This window comes from Pristis pectinata, chromosome 12, assembly GCF_009764475.1.
Source record: "Pristis pectinata isolate sPriPec2 chromosome 12, sPriPec2.1.pri, whole genome shotgun sequence".
Taxonomy (NCBI): Eukaryota; Metazoa; Chordata; class Chondrichthyes; order Rhinopristiformes; family Pristidae; genus Pristis; species Pristis pectinata.
This window is the reverse complement of record NC_067416.1, coordinates 45,457,311-45,475,834: the sequence shown is the minus strand read 5'-3', so window position 1 is coordinate 45,475,834 and position 18,524 is coordinate 45,457,311. Positions and strand designations below refer to the sequence as shown.

The window sequence follows — 18,524 nt, the reverse complement described above, 5'->3', positions numbered from 1 at the left end:
GAATCAGATTTATTTTCACCAACTGAGATGACGTGAAATTTGTTGTTTTGCAGCAGCAATATAGTGCAAAGACATAAAATTACCATAAATTACAAAAATAAGTAAGTGCAAAAAAAAGGATAATGAGGTAATGTTCATGGGTTCATGGGCCATTCAGAAATCTGATGATGGAGGGGAAGAAGCTATTTCTGAATTGTTGAGTGTGGGCCTTCAGGCTCCTGTACCTCCTTCCCATTGGTAGTAATGAGAGGAGGGCACGTCCTGGACAGTGAGGGTCCTTAATGCTGGATGCCACCTTCTTGAGGCACCGCCTCTTGAAGGTGTCATCGATGATGGTGAGGATTGTGCCCATGATGGAACTGGGTGAGTCTACAACCTTCTGCAGCCTCACTGGAGCCTCCATACCAGACTTTGATGCAACTAGTCAGAATGCTCTCCGCTGTTCAGCTATAAACATTTGTCAGAGTCTTCGATGACACACCAAACCTCCTCAGACTCCTAATGAAGCAGAGCTGGTGGCATGCCTTCTTGGTGATTGCATTAAAAGTGTTGGGCTGAGGATAGACCCTCTGAGATGTTGACACCCAGGAACTTGAAACTACTCACCCTTTCCACCCACTGACCCTTCAATGAGAACTGGTGTGTGTTCTCCCAAATTCCCCTTCCTGAAGTCCACAATCAATTCCCCAGTCTTGCTGATGTTGTGTGCAAAGTTGTTGCTGTGACACCCCTCAACCAGCCAATCTGTTTCACTCCTGTACACCTCCGGATCGCCGTCTGAGATTCCACCAACAGCAGTGGTGTCATCGGTGAACTTATAATTGATGTTTGAGCTGTGCTTAGCCACACAGTCATGAGTGTAGAGAGGGTAGAGCAATGGGCTGAGCACACATCCTTGAGGAGTGTCTGTGGATCAAATTAAATGAAAACTTTTTTAAAAAAAATCGTGGATGCTGGAAATCAGAAATGTTGGAAACACTCAGCATAACACGTCACTGAAATGTTAGTTCTGTCATTTTGTGTTGCAACATTAACATCCTCACTTTCCTATTCTGTGCCCTGAACTATGAAGGCAAGCATGCTATATCCGTTCTTCATCAACCTATCAATTCCAAATTCTGTCTCTTCATCAACATCCCTCTGTGTCCTACCATTTACTGTATGTGTCCTACCTGTATTTGACTTCCCAAAGTGCATCACCTTGCACTTGTTTGGATTAAATTCCACCTGCAAATGCTCTGCCCAACTTTCCATCTGATCCATATTCTGATGTGGCCTAAGACAACCTCTTCTCTATCCACAGCACCACCAACTTTCATGTTGTCTGCAGATTTACAAATCTTGCCTCCTACAAGAGTCCCAACACTGACCTTTGTGGTACACCACTGGTCACAGACTTACAACTAAAAAGACATCCCACCACCACTACCTTCTGTCACTGAGCCAATTTTCAATCCAATTAAGTGAACATTTAAAAAAATCTGCAGATACCAAACTGCAGATTCTGGAAATACAAAATAAAAACAGAAAATGTTGGAAATACTCACCATAACATTTTGTTGAAATGTTAATTCTGTTTCTCTTCCTGCACATGCTGCTTTACTGCTAAGTAGTTTCAGAATTTTCTATTTTTATTTTGAATCCAATTATCTAGCTTACCTTGGATCTTATGGATCACTCTTCTACCCTGAATGTTTACCACCCAACCTTCATCAATTCTGTCAGTTACCTCCTCAAAACACTCAATTAAATAGTGATTCAGGATTTCCCTTCCTTCCCCCCCTCCCCCCACTTCCCCCACCAAAGCCAAACTGATGATCTCTGATTGGCCCTTGTCTTTCCAAGTGTACATAAATCCAATCCTTAGGAGTTTCTCCAAACATTTCACTGCCAGTTATGTAAGGCTTACCGTCCTGTAGTTAGCTGAATTATGCCTGCTACTCTCCTTAAATAAAGGAACAGCATTCTGATTCTGACACCTCACCTGTGGCTCAGCAAGATACAAAATTCTTTGCAGACACAAGAGACTTCAGATGCCGTAATCAGGAGCAAAAATGAACTGCTGAATGAACTCAATGGGTCACGCAGCATCTGTGGAGGCAGAGGGATTGTCAATGTTTCAGGTTGAAACATTACACCAGGACAGTTGATGTTTTGGGTCGAGAATATTCCTTCCTTCCCATAGTTACCAGGGATCTACCAACTATTAGATGTCCCACTATATCTAACACCTCCTCCTTCGTAATACTGACTTTTTCCAGATTATCCACATACACCTCACTGAACTCATTATCTTCTCTATTGTTCTTGGTGAATGCAGATGAGATGTATTCAACCACATAAATTACCCCTTTGATCTGCTAAGGGGACCCACTCTTTTTCTGGCTGTCCTATTGCTCCTGATATGCTGACAGAATGTCTCTGGAATCTAATCTGCCAAAAATATTTCACAGCCCCTTTCTGCCCTGCTAACTTCTTTCTTCAGTTCTCTCCCACACACTATATTCCTCAAAAGATTCCTTTAATTTCAGTTTCTACATGCTTCCTTTATTTTCCTGAATAAACCTTTACCATCCTTTGTTATCAAAGGTTCCCTAACATTTTCCATCTTTGCCTTTTACCAGAACATGCTGACGGTAACTCTTACTAACCCCCTTTTACAAAACTTCTACTTGTTACCTGTCTTTTTATGCATATACGTCTGCTCCCAATTTAGTTTGCTAACCATCTCTCATGCTATTGAAATCAGCCTTCTTATTTAGAACCTTAACTTGAAGACTAACCTCCCTTCCCATAACTACCTTGAATATTACAGAATTATGGTTACTGTACTTCCACTACTTGCCCAGTTTCATTTCCTATAAGTAGATCAAGTACTGCCCTCTCTCTAGTAGGCCTGTCTACATATTGTCTCAAAAACTTTCTTGGATGCACTTAGCAAACTCCACCCCATTTAAGCCCCCTGAACAAAGGCAATCCCAGTCATTTTTTGCAAGTTAAAATTCCCTGCTGCTATAACGACATTGGTCTAATGCCTTTCTTCAATTAGCTTACATATCTGTTCCTCTAATTCCTGCTGGGAATTGGGGGGCTTTTAGTTCAACCCCAGCAAATTGATTATTCCACATACTTTCCGCAGAGTAAATTGATCACATCACTTTTTGACTAACTTCATGTTTACAACACTTTTCGTGTGAATAAAATTGGTTTTACTCTAAGTTATTGACTACGGACGGATGTACTTAACTGGGAACAAACTTTTCACAAAGAAAGCTATATTTTATTCTGGCCAAATAGAGTAAAGTGAATAATATCAGTTTTTAAATCACTTCATCATTTCATCAAAGCAACATTCTTCATTTAAATAATTGTGTGTCCTGTTCCAAGGGATCTCACGGTCCAAGTCCATATCTCCCCGAAAGTGGTCGCACCAGTTGATAGGGTGGTGGAGAAAGCTTACCTTTACAACTAGTTGAGACATTGAGTTCAAGAGTCAGGAAGTTATATTGCAGCTTTATAAAACTCTGGTTAGTCTGGAGTTCTACCTCTGGAGTTCTGGTCACCCCGTTATAGGAAGGATATGGAGGCTTTGGAGAGGGTGCAGAAGAGGTTTACTAGGATGCTGCCTGAATTAAAGGGTAGGTGCTATGAGGAGAGGTTGGACAAACTTGGGCTGCGTTTTCTGGAGCAGTGGAGGCTGAGGGTGACCTGATAGAAGTTTATACAGTTATGGGAGGTATAGATAGAGGAGGCAGCTGGTATTTTTTTCCCAGGGTCGAACTGTGTAATGCTAGAGGGTATGCATTCAGTGTGAGAAGGGGTAAGTTCAAAAGAGAGACAAGGGACACGTTTTTTACGCAAAGGATGGTGGGTTCCTGGAATGCACTACCAGGGGTGGTGGAGGCAAATATGATAGAGGCATTTAAGAGGCTCTTAGGTAGCTACGTGAATATGCAGAGAATGCAGGGATATGGGCATATGCAGGCAGAAGAGATTAGTGTAGTTAGGCATCATTAGCTTTATTAGTTCACCCAACATCGTGGGCCAAATGGCCTGTTCCTGTGTTGTACTGTTCGATGTTCTTCGTTCAACACCTCCTTATTGACTGCATTAGCTCCACATCAATTTGGAAGTAACTTATAAGAACACAAGAAAATAGGAGCAGGAGTTGATCAGTCAGCCTCTCAAGCCTGACCCACTATTCAATATAAGTTAATATAAGATATCTTTATTAGTCACATGCACATCGAAACAGAGTGAAATGCATCTTTGCATAGGTTGTTATGGGGACAGCCCGCAACTGTTGCCACACTTCCGGTGCCAACATAGCATGCCTACAACTTCCTAACCCATATATCTTTGGAATGTGGGAGGAAACTGTAGCACCCGGAGGAAACCCACGCAGACACGGGGAGAACGTACAAACTCCTTACAGATGGCAGCTCAAATTGAACCCGGGTCGCTGGCACTGTAATAGCATTATGCTAACCATTACACCACTGTGCCCGCCGCTACACTATGATCATGGTTGATCTGTGTCAGGCACCTTCTCCTCTGTACCAGTTCCCCACAATTGTCACTAAACTGATGTAGCAAAAAATGTGTTTACTTTTCCCTTAAACACCCTTTACTCTCTGAGGTAAAGAATTCCAGAGATTCACCATTGGCTGAAAGAGAAAATTCCGAGACAACTCAGTCTTAAATGATTGCCCACTAATCTTGTAACTACATTCTCTCATTTGAGACTCTTCAACTAATGTAACATCTCAACACCTATCTTGTTATTCACCTGAAGGATATTTTAAATTTCAATCAGATAATCTAAACTCTAGAAGAATATGCATCTAATTTCTTTTGCTGTTCATAATAGGACAATCCTCATCCTCAGAATTAGCCTTGTTTCTTTGTGTGCAGTACTAAAGGCGTGGCATGATCAGTATCCTGTACAATAGTAACAATACCTCCCAAGTTCTAAACTATAACTCACTTGCAATAAAGGCCAATGTGGCATTCACCTTTATGACCATTCGCTGCACCTGCATACTAACCTCTTGTGCTTCATGCAAAGGACCATCTTGATTCCTCTGCACTGTGCTTTTCTGCAATCTGTCTTCATTTGGGTAAAAATATATCTTTAGATTCCTCTTACAGAAGTGCATACCCTCACACTTCTCCACATTAAATTCCATTTTGGTGTCATGGAAACAACAAGGTCACCTCTCAGCTTCCTGTGCTCTAGTTAGAAGCAAACCAAGCTCTTGTTGTACCTAAAGCCACTCATTCCAGACAACTTCCTAGTGAATCTCTTCTGCACTCTTTCTAATGCTACCACATCCTTCCTGTAATGTGGCGACCAGAACTATGCACAGTACTTTCAGTGCGGCCTAACCAATGCTGTCACAACTCTAATACTCAATGCCTTGGCCTATGAAGGTAGACATGCAAGTGCCTTCTTCACTACCCTTTCCACTTGTGTCACCATTTTCAGGGAACTATGACCTTGAATCCCAAGGTATCTGTATGCAAACACTCCTGAAGTTTCTGCCCTTTACTCGATATGTCCTGCCAGCATCTAATATACAAAAATGCATTACCTCACATGTGTCTGGACTAAATTCCATCTGCCAGCACTCTACCCAACTTTTCAGAAGATCCGTCCCTTTGTATCCGTAGCCAACATTCATTGCTATCTGTGACTCCACCAATTTTTTTGTGTCATCAGCAAACATACTAAATAGACCACATCATCACTGAAGTCATTTATATATATGACAATCAACAAATGTTGAAGCACCTTTCTCTGCTGGTTACAGACTTTCAGTCAGAAGAAAACACCCCTCGACCTCAACCCAACACCACCTTTCTTTCACATGCCAATTTTGGATCCATTTTGCCAGCACATTTTGGATCCCACGTGCTTTAGTCTTCATTATTTTGTTAGTGGCCTCCTTAAAGGACTCAAACTGATTTCTGAAACAAGATGGCCCATACATAAAATAAACTGACTCCCCCCTAATTAGCCTCTGTCTTTCCAAGTGGACATAAATCCTGTCCCTTAGAAGTTTTCCAGTAACTTCCCTAATATTCATGTAAGGCTCACCAGCATGTAGTTTCCTGCTTCACTTTTTGAATAAGGGAACAACATTTGCTATCCTCCAGTCTTCTTGTATGACCCCTTAGGCTAATAAAGATACAAAAATCTAGGTTGGAGCCCAAGCAATCTTCTGCCTTCTTCCTCAAAACATCCTGGGATAGATCCTGTCAGCCTCTGGGGATTTACTCACTTTAATGTGTGTGCCAATGTCTTTAACATTTCCTCCTCCCTGATAACAATGTATTTCAGAATATCAGCATACCCCTCCCCTAAATATCCACCACATCCTTCTCACTGGGAAATACAGATGAGAAGTATTCATTTAGGACCCAACTCAAATTTCCTGGCTCCACACCCTGTGAGTCCCCGAGCAGAGTTAAGTCTTCCTCCTAAATACCAATACAAGTTTTTGTTCAAGGACATTTCATGCCCCCCATTTTGACCTCCTAAAGTTGTCTCCTACGTCTCCTATCAACTTCAAAAGACCCATTTGGTACTAGCTATGCATACTGTACCTGACATATGCTTCCTGATTAAATCTAAAATTTCCTTTGTCAACCAAGGTTCGTTAACCTTACCATTTTTGCTTCTTGCACTTACAGGAACATATTGACCCTGAACTCTTACTATCTGTATTATTTGCCAAGTTTTTGTCCAGTTATTTACAACTCGTTACAGAGTCCTAATATCCACAAGACAAGATGCCCTCCCACCTATTTTCACCATCGCAGACTTGGACACCTTGTACTCTGTCCCCTCTGTTTAGTTACTTCTGTACATCAGAAGTAATATGAGGGCCAATAACTGATACTCCCTGAGTTATATACTAATGATATGAAAAAGACCTGCTTGTTCTGACTCTCTGGCTTCCATACAATAAATAATCTTCAATACAGGCATTTACATGTCCCTAATACCATGAGTTCTTATCCTGTGCACCAACCTTTCATGTGACACCTTGTCAAATGACTTCTGAAAATCCATATACACTACACTTATCTACATAGTTTGTGATATCCTTGAAAAAATTGTCAAAATGATTTACCTTTCATAAAACAGTGTAGTATAGCATTAAACTTTTCGAAATGACAAGTTAAGTTTTCCTCAAATATTGACCCCGGCATCTTGACAGCAACAAGAGTTAAGACAACGGGCCTATAATTACCAATTTTTTGTCTTCATCTCTTCTTGAACAATGGAGTCACATTTGTAGGTTTCTAGCATGCTGTGTTTTCTGAAACTCAGCCAATTTTGAAAAATAAACTCAACCAATGGTTCCACTCTCTCTGCAGCCATTTGCTTTAGAATATTCTAATGCAGGTCATCATGACCTGGCGACTTGTTTGCATTTAGTCCCTTTATCTTGTCCAATACATGTCCCTTGTGATTGTGATTGTTACAAGTTCTTCCACGTTGTTTGAATCTTGCACGTCATAAATATTTGCGATGTTTGCAGTGTTATCCACTGTGAAGACTGATGCAAAATATTGATTAAATACTCTGCAATTTCTTTAATTCCTATCATTAATTCCCCAGTCTTGAGGTCTCAAGGAGTCCACTTACCAAGATGCCCTGTTCTTATATATATATATATATCCATAGAAGCCTTTGCTATTTGTTTCAGTCATAATCAATTCGCTTCTTTCTTACTTAACAATTTAATCTCTTGCTGCTCATTCTAAAATCCACAGTCCTTGGTCTACCAATGATTCTTACTACTTTACAGGGTCTTGTCTTTGGTTTATATTTTCCTTGCCTCCTTTTTACATGACAGATGTCTCATCTTTCTCCTTGCAACCCTGCATCTAATTGGAAAACATTGCTGCAGAGTGGAAACCAACTATTTAAATATCTGCCACTATTTGTTTACTTGTTTACCAAGTCCAGTCCAGACACTTCTACTAATACCATTGTAATTGCCCTTATTTAATTTGAGGACAGTGGTTATGGACCCAGGTGTACACTCTTAAACTGTATCTAGAATTCTAACATTTTGTGATCAATAACCCTTGGGAAATTCTTAACTACAAATTATTTTCTTAATCCTACCTCACTACACATGCCCATATCTAAAATAACCTGTTCCCAGGTAAATTCTGTAACATACTTTCCAATGAAACAATCCCAGACACACTACACAATTTTCCCTTCGACGAACCCCTTGTTAGTCTGGTGCTGCAAACAATATGCAGTTAAAATCACCAGTGAGAATTGCAGTTCTCTTCTTACACAGCTTTGGTATTTCCCCAGTTATGCAAAATCTCGGCAGCCGATGGACTGCTCCTATCCATGTCTTCTTTCCCGTTTTTCGTTATTTCCAAGCAAACCAATACCACACCACTATCTGCTTCATTGATAGCCCTACTGAGCACCACATTGATAACTTCCCTGATGAACAAAGCTAACGCACATTTTTGTAGATTCTTTTGGAAACTTAAATAATCTGAAATATTGTTTCCAGTCCCAGTTATTCTGCGACCATGTTTCATTAAATAGCTGTTCTGTCACACTCTGATGTTGCTATTTGTGCCGTCAGGTAAAGAACCCTGGGCTTTTACTTTTTCCACGTTTTAACTTGCTCTGGGTTGCTTTCTGACGTGCGATAATAAAATTTTGCTTCGTGGAAGAACTGGTTTAGCTTTTGTTACAGCAGCCGTTTCACTTAGAATCCCTGATGTCACCTTTTGATGTTCCTGATAGAAAACACCCTGTTGATTGAGAAGAAGCTTTTCGTAGAGGGAACTTTTCTTAACTTGAAGCCAAAGTGCGTGAAGTGAATGATACTTTTTTTTAGCGAAACTAACATCCTTGCTTGAGATTTGTGTGAACCACATTATGTTAGGAGCAGTCACGAACCAAACGTCAAGGAATGATGTTCGTATGAAATTCTTGTGAAACACATTTAAGGTTGCATTAATGATGTTTCCTACATGCTTCCCGCTTAATACTTACAGACATTAAATTTTAAATATGACACATCATTTGTAGATATGTGAATTTACAATTATTCCTGTATCTGATGAAATGCAATGTTTTGATAATAAACACTCTCACTGAAGAAATTGGAGTCCGTTTTCTTCAAACCAAAGCTTTGATTCAAAGCAAAGTCCTCTCTTGAGACACGGTGCCCGACCGATAGTTAAATGCTTATTTATTGATGCGAATGATGAGAGGCGGTTGAAAAGAAAATGAAAGGGCAGAGCAGCCACGAAGTATTACTGATTAAGAAAAGATAAAGGAAAGATTAGGGGCTAAACAAAGGATGAATCGAAATATGGGGAATCAAATTCGGCACCACTCCTAACAAGGAGCCAAAGGACGTGGGAAAGGCTTTGCCCTGTATTCAAAATTTCCTTGTGTTTAAGAAACGTACAGATGGATTCAGTCTATGATAACTGAAGGTAAGATTTCCAGATAATTATTTCAAGTATTCTCTCTCAATTTCTGGAGAGTCGGGCTCGGTTTCGATGCACTTGTGGTCTCTCGCCTACCTCCCATGTACTTGCCGCGTATACGACTTCGTGGCGATCGATCTCACCACTTCTGTGGAACAAGAACCCGCTAAATATCCCATCTCAACCCGAATCATTTCAATTATCATCAAGCACCCACCCTCTCTTAAAGGTGAATGGTCAGAGGTCCTGTGCATTTTCGATTCAGAGTATTTCGTGATATGGACCTTCAATAGCTTGGTCTAATTTCAATAGCACGCTCTGTTGTTCGTTGCTATATATCAATCTCCCAGAGAAAACCCAACGCTGGACCAATGTTCTTAATTATAATGAAATATTTATTTCCACAGTTTCAACTCGGCCTTTATTTCAACATCTGACACTGAGGTCCAGAGTGGTCCTTGACCACTGAAACTGGTTAAAAATTTGAATAAACATTTCACCAAACGAGTAGTTTTCAGTAGCAGTTAGACGAAGTGCATAGGAGCACAGACTGCTAATGAAACAGCCCAAGCAAAAAATATGAAAATTATCTAAGTTCTCGATTTCGCTTTCTTAATAATCAGATTCAACGGGTACTTCAATCCACTTTTGAATTCCTCTCTGAACTTCCTCTGAGTTCCTGCGTAAATGCATGTATTTGTGCAGCAGCTTAGGAGTTGCAACATGACTCCGCTTTCCTGAAAAATGAACCTCGGGTTATTGGGATTGGAGCCCGTCAAATAATTACTCTTTGCAACTCGGACATATAAAGAATTTACTACACAGGTCGCCCATAACACGAGGAAACTACCCGAGATGGTGAAGAGTAAAACAATAGACTTTCTCCGGCTCTCCATCTCGGGGTCTGTCTATTTGCCGTCATGGCTCTGGGCCCGGAGTCTCTTCCGAGCTCTGCTCGCCGCGAGAATGTGTCTGACGGTCAGGGCGTTGAGCAGTAACATCAGGATGAAGGGGGCGGACGGATTTAAGTTATGGTCAATCCAATTGTAAGCAGTCCATAAAAAAATCCGAATAAAAGCTTGATCTTACATTGCAGAACAACGGTACATTGTTAATTGTATATAAAGGTTCGAGTGCAAAGTACATGGGAATGTTTTTCACGCAACTCACGGCACAAATCACCCCTATGACAAGAGCGGCCGTTTCTTTGTTGCAGTATTTTGATTTCAGCTTATGACGACAAATGGATACAAATCGATCGAAAGTGAAGGCGACCGTTAACCAAACCGAGCTATCCCTAGCTGCAAAAATTAGAACTACTCTAAGGCTGCACTCTGTAGTGTTCTGCAAGGAAACAACCGGGAAATATAACATGCTGATTCTCTGAAATATCACCGCCGTGATCAGAACCAGAAGATCCGCCACCGCCATGCCCAACAGATATCGAGTGATGCACTGGGAAAGACCACACCTTCCACGGGACAGGATCACAATCGTCACCAAATTACCTTGTGTTTTCAAAGACACCACTAATTAGTCAACTCATTAGCAGACTACATTCCTCCACACCACTACCCCTGCCCACACTCAGCAGTTCATTTGCAGACGGCTGTTCAGAAAGGAAGCGTCGAAGTTACTTTAAGAATTACCTAACCCAACATAATGGCGGCATGATATTTAGATTACGGATCTAAAGACGAGCGGCTTTGACAATCACTTCCGCATATTACCATGTGGGAAAAAAACGGTTTGCGTTGGAAACAGGGGAAACAATGAGATTTTGAAAAGAAAATCCTTCACCATTGATCTCCAATTTATAAAATATTATCACTATCACTCTAACATTTCGGAGAGCCAACCCAAATTGGCAATTTGAATTTCCGAGGAACAACGTACTAATCCTAATAATCTGACAAGATCATTTAGTTAAGTAGTGTAAATGAGATACGCATGGAAACGTTCATCATTTATTCTAACATGTTAACAGTAATATCACGGTATAATGTCAGGAATTCCATCACATTAATTCTGTTCAAGTAAAATGCCCAATAGGTATATGTGTAAATCATTGATTTGAACAATGAGCATGAAAATTACAATTGGAATTACAAGAGCTGAATAGACACTTCTGCGGTAGACAAAGCACAGGAAAACATACTGTGATCGAACGTATGAATAGAGCACTGACTCCTATCCCACTTATCTGAATGATACACAAAATAATAAATGGCCCAACCTGGAACGCCAAGAGCAGCCAGAACACGGTAATAAATAGCGTAGAACAAGCCAGACACGCGCCCATGCATTTTCTATAGGAACCTCCGACACTGCAACCAATCATCTGATAGTCTGTAATATGCAAGGATCCTCCTGATATAATGGTTGGCGTGTCCCCATGAGCCGTTAACGCATTTCGGTGACATTACAACTGGTGTTAATCGGGATCGTTCAACAAACAGATTAACTCACTTCATTTTTCCCCAATGGTGCAATCTACACTGACGTCACTGGTTAATATCTGCAAGTCATTACTAGAATGCCCATTTGAATAAACGGGTTAAAAAAACGGAAACTGAGAATTAGTATTGATTGAAAGGCATTGACTGTCTTTCTCCTTGAATCGCTGGAAGCCGCACTATGATTACTCCTGAGTGATCTTTCGTTGTATGCTTTGTCATTTGGTGATTAACCACGACTGACGTTAATAGCTATCACACATTGTATGATTTCATTCCAATTCGTGTGGATAGAGGTGCTCCTGTTATATGACTCTACAAATTCATTGGGCTGCCGATCTTAAATGAAACGCTATTTATTTTGTTTGTTTTTCTTTATATGTTATATAGCAGAACTATATAGCACGGAAACAGGACATTCCGTCCAACTCATCTGTGACGATCAATGTGCCGTCCTGAGCTCGCCCCATTTGCCTGCATTTGGCGCATATCCTTCTGAACCTTTCCTATCCATCTAACGGTTCAAACGTCTTTTAAACGTTTTAACTATACTCGCCTTTACCACATTTGTCCAGTTCCCTCTTGAAGGATTCAATTCCAACCTCAGATCTGCCTGTGTGGAGCTTGCGTGTTATTCCTGTGATCTGTCGGTTTGCTCCAGGTGTTCTTGTCTCCTTCCACATCCCAAAGCCGGAGAGTTGGTAGGTTGATTAGCTAATGTAAATTGCCCGGAGTCTGGAGGTGAGTGGGAGGATATCAGGGGAATTGATGAGATCGCGAGGAGTATAAAAATACAATTAATGCAGATTTGTGTAAAATTGGTGGTTGATGATCGACATTAACTTGGTCGGCCGATCGGCTTGTTTCTGTGCTGTATGATTATGACTATGAAGGCCACAATGTAACCTGCCTCTGTCACATTGGCAGATAGTGTATCCTTGATTCCAAACACATGCTGAGTGAAAATTCGTGGAGGAAAACCTGCAGACAGTGGTGCGTTCCCCTCTACCTGCTTACTTTGATACTAATGGTCACTTTGTTATAATATCAGGGAAAATAAATAATAGACCAATGGTATTGGCTAATATTTATGCTCCAGATACAGATGACCCAGGATTTTTTGAACGATTTTTGTCATTCTTACCAGATTATAACTTTTACTCTTTGGTGTTGGGAAGAGATTTTAATCCCTGGTTAGATCCCAAATTAGATAGGTCATCCACTAAATTAGCTGCTCCTAATAAACCACCTTTATCTCTTCAATCGTTTTTAATGAAAACTGGGGTCATTGACGCCTGGCGTTTTTTGCATTCAGAGGATAAGGAATATTCCTTTTTCTCTCATGTTCACCATACATATTCAAGGCTTGACTTTTTTTATTGATCATCAAATGATTTCATCAGTTCGACCCTGTGATTATAAAGAGATTTCTCTTTCAGGTCACGCTCCTGTGTTTCTATCTTTAAATTTCCCTGGACTCCCTCAGATAAATAGATTTTGGAGTTTTAACCTAACCTTGTTATCTGATAATTTTTTTCCAAATTTATGGAGAAACAATTTACTCTTTTTTAAGAGAATTCGTCGGAGGAGATTTCTAGTCTTATCGTTTGGAATACTTTCAAAGTCTTTATTAAAGGTCAAATTATTTCTTATACTGCAAACATCAGGAAAAAAAGCTAAAAGAGAAAGAACTGATCTAGTTGATCAACTGAAACTACTAGATCAAAAATAAGCTTTGGATCCAGATTCGGCTTTATGTAAAAGGCGAGTTGAAATTAAAACTAAATATGATCTTCTTTTAGCATATCCAATTGAAAGTCAACTTTTAAAAGATAAAAGTCAATTTTATATTCATGTAAATAAAACAGGTGAATTCCTGGCTAACCAATTAAAAATCTCCAGAGCTAGACGGCAAATTAAAAACATTTTGAAAGCTAATGGCGAGAGGACAACTAATCGTTTAGAAATAAATGATACCTTTAGAGAATTCTATTCTAATCTTTACAGTTCTAATTTTCCTAAAGATAATACACGAATGGATAATTTCTTTGACCAATTAAACGTTCCTATACTTTCCACTGAAAATCGAGAAGAGTTGGATCAATCTATTACATACGAGGAAATAGCAGTGGTTGCGCGATCTTTAAATTCTGGAAAGACTCCGGGTCCTGATGGTTTTCCTGGAGAATTCTATAAGGCCTTTTCCTCTTTGCTTATACCTCATTTATGTGCTGTCTTTTCGGATTCTTTTAAATCGGGTAGATTACCACAATCTTTTTATGAAGCCTCTATTTCACATTCTTAAGAAAAATAAGAACGCAACAGAATGTTCTTCGTACAGACCAATTTCGCTACTTAATGTGGATGTTAAAATTTTATCTAAGGTTCTAGCTCGTAGATTGGAAAATAGTTTACCTTCAATTATATCCGATGATCAGACTGGTTTTATTAAAAATAGATATTCTCATTTTAATATTCGTCGTTTATTGAATATTATCTACTCTCCCTCTAAGGAAATACCGGAATATGTGATATCTCTAGATGCTGAGAAGTCCTTTGATCGGATTGGATGGAATTACTTATTTAAAACCTTAGAGAAATTTAATTTTGGGCCTGATTTTATCCAATGGATTAAATTACTTTATTTATGCCCTTCTGCTCGAATTCTTACTAATTTTCAAAGTTCTAAATCTTTTAAACTTCAACGTGGAACAAGACAGGGATGTCCTTTGAGCCCTTTGCTCTTTGATTTGGCCTTAGACCGTTTAACTATTTCTCTCCGAGAATCTAGAGATACCCTTGGTATCTCCAGAAGAGGTATTAACCATAAAGTTTTTTTTATATGCTGATGATTTATTACTCTTTATATCTAATGCTGAAACCTCCTTACCTCTTATGCTTTATTTACTTCCTCTCTTTAGTCATTTTTCAGGCTACAAATTGAAATTACATAAGAGTGAAAATTTTCCTCTGAATAACTTGGTACCAGTTGATATTAACATTCCTTTTAAAATTGTAAGAAATAATTTTACCTATCTGGGGGTGTCAATTGCTAAAATTTATGTATTTATTTTTTTTCCTCTTACTGCACTATGTGAAAAGGGTTTTATCAAGTTGGTCTCCCTTTCTATATCATTGATTGGCGGAATTAATGTTATTAAAATAAATATTTTACCTAAATTTATATATCTATTTCAGGCTTTACCTGATTTTATTCCTAAATCTTGCTTCCTATATATGGAACATCCCAGACTAAACATCCCAGACTAAATAAAGTTCACCTTTAGAAGGTTAAAGAGAACGGAGATTTAGCCTTACCTAATCTTAGATTTTATTACTGGGCAGTCAATATAAGAAATCTTACGTTTTGGTTACATTACATTAATCAAGAGGCTCGTCCAGTATGGGTCTATTCGGAAATTAATTCTGTTAAAAAAAATTCTATTATTTCTTTGCTTAGTTCTTCACTTCCAATATCATTAAATAAACTAACAGATAATTTAGTAGTTAAACAAGTTTTGAAGATTTGGTTACAATTTATAAAATATTTTGGTTTATTAAGTTTTTCTTTGTCCAGTCCCATTTTCTTTAATTACTTTTTTAAACCTTCTATGACTGACGTAGTTTTTAAAGAATGGGACAAATTAGGTATTACTTGTTTTCAAGATCTGTTTGTTGGAGGAAACCTTTCTGCGTTTGAACAATTGTCTACCAAGTATAATTTACCAAAAACTCATTTTTTTAGATATTTACAAATTGGAAATTTTCTTCGATCTCAATTACATTCTTTTCCTTTGAGTCCTGATAAGAATTTATTAGATGTAATTTTTAATTTGGAACCTTTTCAGGATGGCTCAATATCTAATATTTATGACAGATTACCAGGAATGAGTAAGGTACCACTAGATAAAATTAAAATTAAAAATGCAATTAATGCAAGATTTGTGTAAAATCGGTGGTTGATGATCGACATTAACTTGGTCGGCCGATCGGCTTGTTTCTGTGCGGTATGATTATGACTATGAAGGCCACAATGTAACCTGCCTCTGTCACATTGGCAGATAGTGTATCCTTGATTCCAAACACATGCTGAGTGAAAATTCGTGGAGGAAAACCTGCAGACAGTGGTGCGTTCCCGTCTACCTGCTTCCTTTGTCCTTCGTAGTGTAGATATCATGAGTTTGAGAGTTGCTTTGGAAGTTGCCCGAACAAGTAAATGCAGTGTAATTTGCAGATCCTATGCACTGCAGCCACCGTTCACCTGTGCTGGAGGAGTGAATGAATGATGAAAAATGCAGTTGATGAATAGTGAAAATGCAGGCTGTTTTGTCCTGGATGGTGGGGAGAATCTTGAGAGTTCTTCGCGTTGTTCTGACATATATTCTGTCTTGATCTTGCTCCATGCATGTTCTGCGAAGTCGCTAATTAACTGAGCATCGTGCAATCATCAGCGAACATCTGCACGTCTAACCTTATGAAGGTCATTCGTGAAATATCTGAAGATGGTTGGGCCTGGGATACTGCCCTGAATGACTTCCTATAACAGTGTCCAGCAGCTGGGATGACAATCCTCGATTAACGACAATGATCTTACTTTGTATGTGTATGACTTAAACCATTGCTGTGTTTTCTCTTTGTTGTCCGTTGACTTCAGGTTTACCGCAGCAGAATTACACTGTACTCGGTCACATGCTGCCTTGATATCAAGAACAATCACTCTAACCTCATCTCCAGAGTTCAACTTTGGTTTATGTTTGCCTTATTCTTAGGTGAGTCTTCACAAAACCCCAACTATGAGTTAGCGAGTGTCAATTATGAACCAACACAGTGCACGGTAGTGTAGTGGTTAGCGTAACGCGATTACAGTGCCAGCGACCCAGGTTCAATTCCGGTGCTGTCCGAAAGGAGTTTGTACGTTTTTCCCGTGTGTCTACGTGGGTTTCCTCCGGGTGCTCTGGTTCCCTCCCACATTCCAAGGAAGTTGTGTGTATGCTAGGTTGTCGCTGGAAGCGTGTAGACACTTGTGCGCTGACCCCAGAACACTCTACATAGAAAAAAATGCATTTCACTGTGTGTTTCGATATACATGTGATTAATAAATATATCCCATCATATCTTATCCTGTGGACAGTGGCTTCCATTCATTTTGCTGATTTAGGTTCGACTAGTTGGGTAGTAAAAAAACAGATTAGATTTGTAGTACTTTTTGAAAACAGACCACACCTGGGAAATTTCTTATTTGGCCTCAGTTAGAAAATTATGTCCAGATCGGGTACCTCAGTTTAGGAAAGACGTAATGGCTTTAGACAGGGTGTAGAAGGGAGTTACTAAAAAGACACGGGATAAGGGACGTTAGTTATATGAATAGAAAGGTTAAGCTCGGGTTGCTCTCCTTGGAACAGAAGAGGCCGGATGGGAATATGATCGATATTGAAATCATGATGGGTCGGCAGAGAGAAACTGCTTCTACTGGCAGAGCGGTCAAGGGCCAGGAAACACAGAGTGAAGGGGTTTGGCAAGATGCTGAATTTTGCAATCGATATCTCCTTTCAGCGAAGACTGGCTATAGAGATTAGGGAAGTTGTCCACGTGTTTCAGGGTTTGAAGATGAATGTTGGTTGTTGGAGGGCGAAGTTATACATTGCGGCGAATTGGGAGAGAATTTTGTTTGTGAATGTTTGCGTGAAAACCAGTCCTCTTGCATGGTGTTACATCGAGCTGATTTGGACGTTTTGGGTGAAATTGCCTCATTCTAGTTGTAAACATTCTGTGTTTCTGTTTTGTATAACGTCCGCATCACGTTCATTACTTAAGTACTGAACAGACTTGTAAATCTTACTAGAGTTTAATCTTTCACTCGCTTCAGTGTTTTCAGTCGGAAAATGTCTCTCCTATTAATGACTGACAAAATCAGCAGGGTAAACGAAGAGTCTCTTTACATTTAGAGACTTTGATCTGGAATGCATGAAGAGGCTGATGCAACGGGTATTTGCTGAAGGGACATGGATAAAGATGCTCTGTTTGCATGGCTTTAGGAAAACAAATAGATTAGTGAACTTTGAAAGGCTCTTTCAATGTGTCGGAACAGTAAAATGGGCAGAGTGTATTTTTTTTTATCAGTGCTGCATTTGTGTTGAGCAGTATTTAAACTTGAGTGGCAGGAGTGGCAGAAAAAGCAGGATGACCGGGGGAAAGAAACAAGTAAGAAATAAAAGAAAGAAGAGTAGAATGCAAAAACAGAAGGCTGGGAAATCAAGCACCATGGGGCCAAGGGCCACAGTAAGAAAATGTAATATGTCTGGATGTAGCAGAAAGGCGAGCAGAAAGGCTTTGTGTGTTAATGCACAAAATATTTGCAATAAGGTAGCTGAATTCACGGCACAAATAGAGGTGGATGATTATTATCTGATGGTCCTTACGGGGACATTGCTTCAAGTGGATCATAACCGTGAAATAAATATTCAGAATTTTTTTTTACGAAAGTTAGAGTGATAGAGTCATTCAGCACGGAAGTAGATCCTTCAACCCAAATGGTTCATGCTGACCAAGATACCCATCGAAGTTAGTCCTATTTGCCCG

At 39.5% G+C, this 18,524-nt stretch overlaps 1 long non-coding RNA gene across 1 annotated transcript in view; it reads right to left on the bottom strand.

Moving 5' to 3' along the window:
* LOC127576536 (uncharacterized) overlaps positions 1–11,890 on the bottom strand; it is a 38,657-nt gene extending 26,767 nt beyond the window's left edge. The window contains exon 1 of the long non-coding RNA XR_007957250.1: positions 11,726–11,890. This is a non-coding gene — a long non-coding RNA (uncharacterized LOC127576536). The remainder of the gene's footprint in view (positions 1–11,725) is intronic.
* Positions 11,891–18,524: the final 6,634 nt, after the last annotated feature.